The following is a 7,570-nucleotide window of genomic DNA, read 5'->3' as shown; positions in this document are numbered from 1 at the left end:
ATTGATTCGGAATATTTGTTTACTAGTCCATATCCCTCCATTCGATAAATTGCCCATTTCTCAAACTTCTACATTTAAACAAAATTCAATAATCCAGATAGTTTACAACATTCACTAATCCAGGATGTAATCAAGGAAGAGATGGAATTGCGTCTGTCACTCCAACTCCGCAATGTCACCTCTTGACCTTTCACACTTCAGTGCTCACATCCCTGGCTGAACCCCCCTCAAAAGGCGCCGGGCCCATGTGTCTGTGTCTGTAATCTTACACTGCCAAACCTATCTGTTTTACCACCATTTGTCTGGTGTCCGTGTGTGTGTGTGTGTGTGTGTGTGATTCAAATACATCAAAAAATAATAATTATCTCAATAATTCCCCCATTGAGCTGGCCATAAGGGTCAGTTCACAACTTAGAATTCTTCACATAATTAACAATTTCACATCTCCTCTGTGGGTGTGGCCTGAATAAAGTCACACATCTAATGTAATATGTGCTAATCTTTTATATGTGCTTCAGGTGAGTTTCAAACTCAATCTCTCACACCTGCTCATGTGGTGCTTTACAAACATTGTGTATTAGTTTGTTCTAACAAGTCTATATGTGTATTAAAAATCAAAATGATTCTAAACCTTCCCCTTGGTTATAAGGTACGTCTCTTTATCAACCTGTTTTCCCTTTGTTCCCTAATTTCTTGTCTTTTCTTTGTAACATCACATCTTCCTCTCTGTCTTCCCCTCTGTTTCCCTCTGTCTTCCTCTCTGTCTTGATCTCTGTCTTCCTCTCGTAACGGAGGAAACACCCATTTCCAAATTTCTAAACCTGCTCTTTCTTTCTCTCTTTTCACTTACTCTTTACCTTCACTTGTAACCTGCTTTTACTTTCTCATTGCTGCTGATATAACTATCAGACGCTGCATCCCCTGGGATTCCACTGTTCTTCACTCCTCCTGTTTAGTTCCCGTTATCACTGGTTTCATAACTTCTATAACGTCTAAATTTAGATGATATTGTCTTATTTAAATCTATTCAATTCTTGATTGAATCTCAACAATCCTTCAGGTATTTACTTTAGAATGTCAAATTCTTTCCCTGTTAATGTTAACTTCTTCCTATTACTCATCAGTCAACCCCCCCTGAGGTGTTGCCGTTGGTGTCCCTGTGATCCGTAAAGATAACAACATCTGCTCCATCCTGAGTCCTCTCCCCAAATTATTTCCCAGTCAATAGCCCCTGTTATCTCTGAGTATCTTTTATGACTTGGTGTCCTGTTGTCACCCTGTTAGTTAATAAACACAAGTATGTCCCATGTCCCCCCACTTCTGCGTCAATTGCCCTAGTTAATGACACACAGTCATGTCTTGGGACGGCATTAGCACATCACTATTTAACTTATTCCCTCACTTACGTCTACATCGCAATACGAGGTTTCCTCATGATAATACAAATAAATAAGTTACTGATATAACTTTTACTATCACTTTACTTACTGCCCGTTCTACTCCTATGTCCAAAAACTTCAGTAATCAGTCATTTCCCCATATTATCACTTCCAGGCCTGTGCCTGTATTTGATTCTAAATTTAAAAACACTTCTGTCTTTTTGTCCTGTACTTTCATCTAGTCATGCATTAAAGGCGGTATGGACGATTTTTCGGCTATTTGAGAACTCAGGTGGAAGTGCTCATGCCACTCCCCCGTGCGGACTGATACAACACACGCGTGCGTTTGTTTATTAGCGCAACGGAGCGCATCGCATCGCTCGTCTCCCGTAGATTTCTGTCCACTTCTGCGTCAGCTCGAACTGTCTTTCTCCGTCTTCATTTTGCCCCGTACACTGAGGGAACTATATTATGATAGATCCATGCGCTTAGACATGCGGAAACGTGGGGACGAGCCTGACGCGGCTGCAGGTGAGCGATAGGTGCGTTTTATGATTGATACGTGGCAGGACAAATGATTTATCCACGCCACGAGGAAATATGCTAAAAAAAATTGCTGAAAAAAATCGTCCATACCACATTTAAGTCCAAAAAGATAATTTTCGTCAAGTCCAAAAATAAAACAAAACAAAACAAAACATAGCTTTGTTCTGTGCACTCAAAAAACACGATACCGTAAAAACACAACTTTTGTCTTCTATGTCGGGGACAGGAAGTGTCCTGTCTCGTGATCACATTCCCCAAAAAAATTGCCATCTATAAAAATTTGAATTAATCTTCATCTCTTATCAAGTTTATTAAATCTTTATAATTGATTGTTGTCAATCAAAACAAAACCCTTAAAATGTGTTCTACAGAGCTCTCAATACCAAAATTTAAAACCAGCTGGGTTTAGTTCCTAATTCATTCCTTCAGAGCGTCCTCTGAACTGCTTTCTCCCATTCTCCTGCCTTGTTGACCCCCCTTATCTCCCCCTCTCTGCCACGTCATCTGAGCACGCTGGAAGTCTCCCTCCAAAATCCTCTTATGACTTTTCCTTTGTCTTTTTACAGTTTGGGGTGATAATTCTGGCATTATGTGGTATCGGTCGTCTGAGAGAAATGCTACTTGCTTTACAGACAAATTCACCCTCGTCTGCAAATTTTAGATCTCTCAGAATAACGCCTTGTGACCCTTGTATGATTAATTGTGATTCTCACACTCGTTAGTGAATCACTTATTAATCCTCATTCACACATTCACACTTCTCTCTTACTTACTTCGCTTGTGCACAGCGCTTACATTCACTCATCTTTATGTCAGTAACAACTCGTACATAAGGCCTCATTACTTTCTTTTGGTGAGAAACTTAACTCGTGGTGAGCAATTTAACTCCTTTATGTGAGAAACTTATCTACATAAAGCCAACCAATATTTTTCAGAAATATTAAACTAATTGCTTAAAGCCAACCAATATTTTTCAGAAATATTAAACTAACGCTCAAAAGCTAACAATATTTTTCAGAAATATCAAAAACTGATGCTCCAACGCCAACAATATTTTTCAGAAATATCAAAAACTAATGCTCCAAAGCCAATAATATTTTTCAGTAATTTCAAAAACTAATGCTCCAATGCTAACAATATTTTTCAGAAATATCAAAAACTGATGCTCAAAAGCTAACAATATTTTTCAGAAATATCAAACTAATGCATAAAACGTTTTATGGCTAACTCTTTTTCACACACAATGTTTTTGTCTGACCTTCTTTGTCGCCTGTGTTCCCCTGCTGCTTCGAAACGACGCGCTCTCCTCGCGGAGAATGAGGTGCGATGGGCGGCCACGGGAAAAGTGGACTTCTTTCTGCTGTGCACAGACTTTCACCGATTCACCCATCAATCTCCGCGAAGGGCAGCTGGTCGTCCGGCTCAATAGGACCAGAAAATGTCATGGAATGAGACATTACACCGATGCTATTCCGTAACACATCGAGAACACAATTCAACTTAGAATATGAAACGACACAGAAATATCAGACATTTGTATGGCAAGCTTGGGAGAAAACGCGGGCCTGCGTCAGCCAGGCTGTTGTAAGCAGCCTGGCTGACCCTTCTGCGTCTCACCCCGTTTTTTCCCATGCTGGTTGGTTTTATTAGATATTCTGGAATAGGCGGTTCACATTTCTCATTGGTCAGCTTCACATCAAGGCACTTGTTTTACAGCTGGTATTTTTCCTAGTGATCAAGCCTTGGGTAAACATTACCCAAACTCCTCTGGGCTGTCACACCCCCTCCTGGGGCAACATTCTTTGGCCCATCTTTACGACCCCTTCACAAATGCAGTTTGTCACACACCCGTTCTTCTCTTAGACTAATGATGCAGATAAAATATCACTATTATGCAGATAAAGTACATCACAGAAATATAATCATATACTCACATTTGATCACATTATCATATTTCCTCGTGGCGTGGATAAATCATTAGTCCTGCCACGTATCAATCATAAAATGCACCTACCGCTCACCTGCAGCCGCGTCAGGCTCGTCCCCACGTTTCCGCGTGCCTAAGCGCATGGATCTATCATAATATAGTTCCCTCAGTGTACGGGGCAAAATGAAGACGGAGAAAGACAGTTCGAGCTGACGCAGAAGTGGACAGAAATCTACGGGAGACGAGCGATGCGATGCGATGCGCTCCGTTGCGCTAATAAACAAACGCACGTGTGTGTTGTATCAGTCCGCACGGGGGAGGGCGCATGCGCACTTCCGCCTGCGTTCTCAAATCGCCGAAAAATCGCCCATACCGCCTTTAATATAATAATGAATAATTACTATTTAACTTGACTTAGATTGGAAGTAGAACTCTCGATTTAAATTTGATTAACGTATTTTCCGGACTATACGTTTCACTGAGTATAAGTCGCATTTTTGGGGGGAAATGTATTTGATAAAATCCCAGACCAAGAACAGACATTTCATCTTGAAATGCAATTTAAAATAATAACAGATGAGAGAACATGGTTTACGTATGCTAACGCTAACACCTTCAGCTACATGACGTATGCTAACGCTAACACCTTCAGCTACATGACGCACAGACAGAACTGTCGTAAGTGTCTGGTATGTTAACGTAACATATTAACAGTTATTCAGATAACTACAGCATAAAGAACATGCTAACAAGCTAACATGCTAACAAGTTTACCAAAGCATCAGTTTTACCCCAAATCACTAAATCCACTGAATTCTTCTTCCTCTGTGTCACTTCTAAACAACTCCACAACCTCCGGAGGAAGAGGAAGAGCAGATTCTTCTTCTGCGTCGCTTAGAGCCTAGAGCGCCCTCTTGTGGTTGTCAGTGTGCAAATAATCAACATGTAAAATGCGGTCGCCAGTGTGAAAACAATGAATAATATCACATATAAGTCGAACCCCGGCCAAAACGATGAAAAAACGGTAATTGCACAGCCTTTTCTTTAAATTGATCGCGTCACTCCTGAAAAGGCAGGCAGTCTTTTCAGTCTTTTCTGTCTGTGAATAAACTTCCTCTACATGCTGTGAACGATGGGAAAGCAGCCGTGCACCCGTCCCGCTGACATGCTGTTGTGTTTGGGTAATGACAGAGTAGCATGGGGCCAGTTCTGGTGGGGCCACTGTTGCTCTTTGGCTGCAGCATTCATCACGGTTGAGGAAACGTCCCGGAACCTCGGCGGATCCCTGTAAGTACACTGAAGACTTAAACGCTCTGACAGATGTGTCCCATTTCCACCGTACAGCCTCGGCTACCACCGCTGCTCTCGTCCCCTCGTTACGTCCGACACAGACCGCCGCAGCAGACCGCACCAGGCCGCAGCGACATGAAAGGGCCCGTCTGCTGCCTCCTGGTATGAATCACACGCTGTACGGTACATATACAACAGGGACAAGCTGGACGTTTAGGCCTGAGAAAACATTGGCCGCTACCAGGGGTTTTTTGAGTCCTCAGAAGTGGGTGGGTTCATTGCACAAGGAAGCGGGACGTGGATTTGAGTCTGCGCATGTCTCCAGTGTGTGTCCTCAAAAGAACAGGCAAGAACAGGTCCAACACTGCAGTCTAAAATCGCCATGACTCTTATTTGGATTTAGAGTAGTATTTTTCATCCTTGTTTGATTGACAGCACACTTTTTGTTGTCGAAAATATGCCATGGCAAGCTATAAACGAAGGGGCTGTACTGTTACTTCAGAAATTCCCCATAAAAGCACACGAATTACAGCTAACGCAAGACGGGTTCGGCGCATATGTTGTGAGGGTTAAATGCAGACGGCCTGTTCCACAAACTCATTTACTGTTACATTGACTTCTTATGCATGCTCCTTACGCTCCTTAGTATACAGGTCATGTAATCTCCCAGGGGACTGTGGGTAATCATTCATGGAAGTCACTCAACCAGGATCTCCCTTTTCCTCTCGAGACGACGATGTAAACACTTCACTCTGCTCAAGATATACAATTACTGATAACAAACATTCATTTCACATTGTACCTTATTGCGCTGAGGTTGTTGCGCTCAATCGTTGTCAAGTGGCTGTAGCATCAAGATATTCAGATGTTCAGAAGGTTCTTGTCTGGTCCAAAGTACCAATTTGCATGTGAGATGGGTTTTTTACGAGGGATGACCTCTTGTGCTCATTGGCAGTGGCATAACTTAAAATGGCCTTTAATCACATTTTGTTATGTTACAACCTTATTCCAAAAATGATTAAATGTATTATTTGCCTCAAAATGCTACAAACAATCAAACCATAATGACAACGTGAAACAAGGTTGTTCGATTTTTTTGCAAATATATTCAAAAACAATATAAGCACTTGTACATGAGAGTTCACAGTGTTTGTCATGACACTTGAGATGTTTCTGCAGCTTGATTGGAGTCCACACGTGGTACATTCAGTTGGTTGGACATGATTTGGATGAGCACACACCTATATAAGGTCCCACAGTTAACAGTCATGTCAGAGCACAAGGAATATGAATACTTTCCACGTGCACTGTATGTATAATTAAATTAACTTAACTAATTAACTAACTAAATTAAATTTGTTTTGCTATAATTTTACCAAATATTCCTCCAAGTCGATTGTGGATTCCTTCTCAGCAACTATGGGCATGTGGTGGGTCACGGTCCAAAACATGCTTCAGTCTGCAACAGGAAGCATATTATTGTTGCACAAGACACTGTTACAATTGTCACAACTTATGTCAAAACGGTGTTAAACCTGTGTAAGCTGCGATGCTGATAAACCTGGGCTCTGTTGACATTATTCAATAGTGTTTGCTGAGGAAGTTAAACATTTATTCCCTGGTTAAGGTTGTATTTCAAGCAGTACAGACTATGAGCATGCAGCAGGCATCAGCGCAGTGAAGAGAGAGAGAGAAATACACAACATAGAAGGACTTTGGGCGAAAGCACCCACATTTATGGAGAGATTGGTGAAGACAACTGTGTCCCATAAATAACTACAACTTAAAACAAGGGTACCCAACTCAAAAAGTTATTTCGAAGATGTAAAATGACTTGCCAATATGTTTGTTTATACATTCAGTTTTACTTGACCGTCCCGTGTACTTCTGTAAAACACCAATGAGACTTCTAACTGTTCGCGTTGAAGCAGTTGAAATGATCCAATTCGGTCCTGGACGTCCCATTGAGTTTGAAGCGACCACATGTGCAGGATACAGGGTTCGCACTGAAAGCCCCATTTACACAGGGAAACACCAGGCTGGACCTCCTCTGCTCTGATGTGGGCCCAACATGAGGTCAGCGTACGCTTCAGTAGTGCAGGTGAATATACTGAGGAAGTCCAGAGTCCACAATGAAAATGTTTGGAACCAGGTCGTTTTTGGGTCAGTGGTAATGAGCCTCAAATGTGCAAAAACAGAGATAATCTAATGAAATACTTATTTATTAAGAGAATACCATGGGGACAAGGGGACATATTATATCAAATTAACCTCATTAGTTTACGCAGATAACTATTTTGATTGATTGGTTGATTGATTGATTGATTGATTGATTGATTCATGCACGTTTGAGCAATCCTGTGCTCATAAAATGTCTGGTTTCACCTTCAACCTATCCCCACCTACAGTTCTTTACATGGTCGAACAT

This window comes from Eucyclogobius newberryi, unplaced genomic scaffold (assembly GCF_026437365.1).
Source record: "Eucyclogobius newberryi isolate DKJ021-1_F unplaced genomic scaffold, fEucNew1.0.hap1 SCAF_11, whole genome shotgun sequence".
In the NCBI taxonomy this organism is placed as follows: domain Eukaryota; kingdom Metazoa; phylum Chordata; class Actinopteri; order Gobiiformes; family Gobiidae; genus Eucyclogobius; species Eucyclogobius newberryi.
The sequence above is the reverse complement of the archived record's forward strand: the minus strand, read 5'-3'. Positions refer to the sequence as shown.